Below are 4805 nucleotides of genomic sequence, written 5' to 3'. Positions count from 1 at the left end.
CCCCCCCCCCCCCCCCCCCCCCCCAGTCCGCCACTTCATCTCAACCTGCGCCAGTCTTCTGTTTCTTTTGCTTTTCAGCTGTGCCAGTAAAAAAAGAGCTGAGCGGTTTGGTGTGAGGCAGGAAAGATGGTAAGTGGGGGAAAGGAGACGCGTAAAAGTTTAAAGTATTCGTGAATTAGCTGGAATCTCGTGTGTCAGCATTAGTGTGGATGTGAAGGTAAAATGTGGTGTGAAGTGAGTCACTGCTCCTCTGACTGAGAATCTGTTATGAGCACTGATTAATTTCCTGCTAAATCTTCTATGTTTGTGCTGAAGAAAAACACTTTAGGTCAGAAACTTCATGTTGTAAATTTTGCTGCATTAATTAAATATTTTTCTCAAGTGATGTCACTCGAGTCGGCTTTGTTCGGGGCTGAGGACTGCTAGATCATAAATGAGGCTAGTGGCTGCAGGCCACGTTAGCCGATGCTACCGCAGCACAACCGCAGCCTGTATATAAGAAGTGGACGTAGTCGTCATGACGTCACCAAGTGCTGTGTGGACTGCTGTTTTGAAGCCTCGAGTTTGGCATTTTGGTTGTCGCCATCTTGGATTTTGATCTTCGCCATCTTGGTTTTGTGCAACCAGTGAAGGGAAGTGACCATATTTGGACTGCAGAGGAGTAACGTAGAGATGCCGTATACGGCACCTGTCAATCATCGTGTAGCCCCGCCCTAAAGCATCCCCTGCTTTATGGTCTGTTTGACTCTAAATGGACCATAATTTACTAAATGAACATCGTGCTTTATTGAAGAAGACTTGAAACTAGAGACTGAGACCATAAACTCATGTTTACAATGTTTACTGAGGTAATAAATCAAGAGAGAAGTAGTCATTTTCTCATAGACTTCTATACAACCAGAGGAGTCACCCCCTGATGGACAGTAGAGAGAATGCAGGTTTAAGAAGCTTTGCTTCACTTTTCAGAACCGGAGGTTGCCTCCTGAGCACAGCACACCCGGATCAGTGCTAAGCTAAATCGATGGAGATGTCTTTTAAAGGATAGCTATGGTTACACAGACGGAACGTGTTAACTCAAGAGAGTTATTGTTTGCTGTAATCCTTCATGAAGCGACGCCTTCGCAGCGTGACTACACGCTCCACAGTCCTCGTTCTGCACAAAGATACATTGTGAAGTTCATCTCAAAGGTGCTTTAAAGCGCTGAGAAGCAGTGTTTGTACGAGTGCATAACAAACCCTAACCCATGTACATAAGGCTGGTTTGGCTAAAATCAACCCACAACAAATCCCCAGCAAAGGTCAAGAAGAAGACCGTAAGCTAGCAAACGTAAACAAAGCATTACTTCAAATATTTATTAAAAATCTAATGTTTTATTAGAAAATGCATTTAATACTATTGTGAGGCCTCCAGGATGCACTGAATTTGTTCTTGTGAGAAGCTCTGAATGTAAATATTGTTTTACAATAACAGAGCACCTTCAAGCTTATATGAGGCTAAAAAAAGAAAACGTAGCTATCTTGGTCCTGGTGGCGGTAACGCTCTCAGCGGACATACATGTGAGTGTTGTATTAAGATAGACTCGGCCTTTCTTCACACACACAAAAAAGAAAAGTGTATTCCCATAATTAGGCTTTTGGCAACTTTAGCGCCTGAGACTGATGTTGATCTTTGTCTTCTTGGTAAACCATCGCAGTCCCATATTTACACACTGCTTTCTTTTCACGCCAACCCGCTCCAATTCAATGTCAAGAGAAGAAACTTTGTACTCCTCCTTCTTCTTCTATGAAATACTACAGGAAACACCGGTCCGCGCTTTACGCCCCGCGGGTTCCCAACACGGGGGTCAAGGCTCCCGGTGGGGTCGCAAGATACATCTCGGAGGTCGGGAAAAAAAGAATAACCTAAATGTAGATTTGTTCTTACCTTTCTCCAAACATTCTGAACATCTCTACATGATCAGAACTCTGCTCCTATTCAAACTAAGAGTTTAGTTGAGCTCACAGCTCATAGACACACTGGGTTCAAACCACTCGCACCTTTAAAACACATCAGAGGAAAGTATTTATAACATGTATGATTGATATTGATGCAGTATTAATATTCTAGCACAATAAAAAAAGCAGAGCTTCGGTCTGGAGTTGTCCACTAAAACACTTTTCATTTGCACTTTTCCCTGCTGTAGATGCTGTAGAGGCCGTAGAGGCTGTTGTCATAATTGTTTGGCAGACAATCGGCGGCAATGCGGGCAGCAAAGTAGTAAAAGTTCCACACGAATTTAGGAATCCAAGAGCTACTGGGAGACAAAGACGTCATTTTTTTCTAAAGCTAGCTGTTAATTCTATCACTTTTAGGACAACGTGTGCGTGTGTGTGTGTGTGTGTGTGTGTGTGTGTGTGTGTGTATATGTAGGGACAGAGTTTTTAGGGTAATTAGAGGGAGGAACCTCGGCAAATTGTAGAAGGAGGTCAGCTCTCTCACACTGTGTCACACACACACACACACGTAGCGTCTGGGGTTTGTTTTTCACAGTTTGGGTAATGAAGGTGGAAGCTGATGTGAAATCCAGCTGTGTGCTTGCGTGTGAGAGCACGTGCGAGTGTCCTGCCAACGTCCTAGCTCGAGTCTTCACTGCCAGCTTCCAGCGGGCCGCCGACACCGCCACTATTGGGGAACCAGCGACACACACCGATACCCAAGTACACATCCAGAACGCTTTAGTTTTCATCACAATCCAAACTCTTAATTTACTCAATACAACACATTAACACCTTCAACCATACGACCTGTTCAAACAACACACATGGTCTTCTACTCTGTTTTAAGCGACACTTCTTTTAAAGTGGTTTATTTTGGCGCACTGACCCTCCGTCCTCTATCCAAACGTGGTGCCGTGCCCATCTTACCCTACTCCACCACCTGGCCAGGGTGGTGGAGTAGGGTGCTAGTTACATTTAGTTTAGATATTTGAGCTAAGCTGTAAAACACAGGTTAGCTCAAATCTCCCCCAACACATGATCCTCAAGTGAGGACATGAATCTAGATCTCTAAAGCATCACTTTATTGGGTTTCTCCATTATTCTACGTCCCATCTGTTGGGTTGTTTTCACAGACTTCAAAGTCCGACTGTATTTTCATTTTGGGCGTCCACGCGGGCTAACAACACCGGGTTAACGACCGGTTCTTTAAAGTCTGCAGTTCCTCGACTAAAACATGACAACTGCACGATGGAAATTGGGAGCATTTCTATTGCCTCCACATTGCTCTCAAGCGAAAGGTACTCGCAGCGCTAGAGTGTGAAAACTATAGCAACAGTGCTGACAGAGCTAACAGTGTTCACCTGCGGTGTCGAGTTCCAAGTCGATCGGATGAGCAGTTCTCGTTTAGTCGTCCCTTTCCTGAACGGGAACTCACCACGAACGAAAAAATACCGTTTGTAACATACCGGTTTTAGCTAGATAAGAGGTGAGGCTAACACCAACTACTTTCCACTTCATCCTCAGGGGAGCATGAATGCCCGGACCAAATTTGAATGGCAATCCATCCGATAATTGACGAGATATTTCAGTCTGCGCGAAAGATTTAAAGCTGACGACGGCATTACAGGAAAGGTCAGGGATCAGCTGTGTTTCTTTAGCAGTCTATGAATCTCTGAAACAGGGTTCAGACCAGTATACATATGTAAACTCCTCCCCTCCTGCACCCACACCAGCAGCTATTAACGACCCCCAGTGCTGCTTAGCTGACACTGTAATCCACTAAGCCGGGCCTCATCCCCGGAGAGTGTCCCGAAATATATAGAACAGCAAGCGTGACTTAATGCAGTCTGGACGCGGTCCAGGTGCAGGTTTGCACACGAGCAGCATTAAGACACAAGTGTTGTACTTTCAGATTTAAATAAACACAGCTGCGGGGGGGAACAATGGCTGTTTATGAACGGGCATGAAAAGTCACATTCACACGAACGCCTTTCATTTGCAGGAGGGGAATGGCTGACCACCCCCCACACACACACACACACACACACACCTCCTACACACACACTATTTTAATAGAGGCCATCATAAAAAAACAGCTTTGCATCCCGACTAACGATGCTTTTCCTCTTTCTCACTCTTATTTCCTCCCTCATTTGCTCTTTTCTTTCAAGTTTTCGTCTCTACCTTTCTTTTCCCCTCTGTGACGAGTGCATGTGTATTCAGTTGAAAGAAAGTATTAGTTGGGGCTCCTTGCATGAGTTGCTTCCCTTTTTTTTCAGCGGCTTTGTGAGGATTTTGTGTATGTTATTTTTGCGAGATGCACACAATCATGAAGTATGAATACATAGGCATGCATCAGTGTGTGACCATCTAATGGGAGCCTGCTGTTTCTTCAACCCTTTGACACACGCACGCACACACACACACACACTCTGCATTTCCCTCTACTCCACCGTGACAGGCAGCTGTTTTCTCTTTGACACGCTCCCATTCTCCTCCAGTCATCATCATCCTCCTCTCTCTCCTCCCTTCATCATCGGTGCCATTACTGTGCCCCTACCCCACCCCCCCCCACCCCACCCCCCATTATAACCATTAGGGTATGCTTATTTGGCCCCAGACCCCCTTTGAGGATCAGGTTCCATGGTAACCTGGCCCCGTCTCCACGGTAACCCGGCCCATCTCTGGAGGAATGCTGCGTTTCCCGCTCTTTTGTCAGGTCCTCGTTGTGAGCGGCGCTGCAGGGCCGGATTGTGTTGCACCGGGTTTCATAAGCTTTCTGTGTGTGTGTGTGTGTGTGTGTGTGTGTGTGTGTGTGTGTGTGTGTG

The 4805-nt window shown here is 45.7% G+C and overlaps 1 protein-coding gene across 1 annotated transcript in view; it reads left to right on the top strand.

Annotated features, from left to right (window-relative positions):
* The window catches only part of thada (THADA armadillo repeat containing), a 106524-nt gene that overhangs the window by 79419 nt on the left and 22300 nt on the right, over positions 1–4805 (top strand). The window lies entirely within an intron of this gene.

The sequence above is a fragment of the Anarrhichthys ocellatus genome, unplaced genomic scaffold (genome assembly GCF_004355925.1).
Source record: "Anarrhichthys ocellatus isolate YVR2014 unplaced genomic scaffold, GSC_Weel_1.0 scaffold104, whole genome shotgun sequence".
Classification (NCBI taxonomy): Eukaryota; Metazoa; Chordata; class Actinopteri; order Perciformes; family Anarhichadidae; genus Anarrhichthys; species Anarrhichthys ocellatus.
This window is presented reverse-complemented; position numbering and strand designations above follow the sequence as displayed.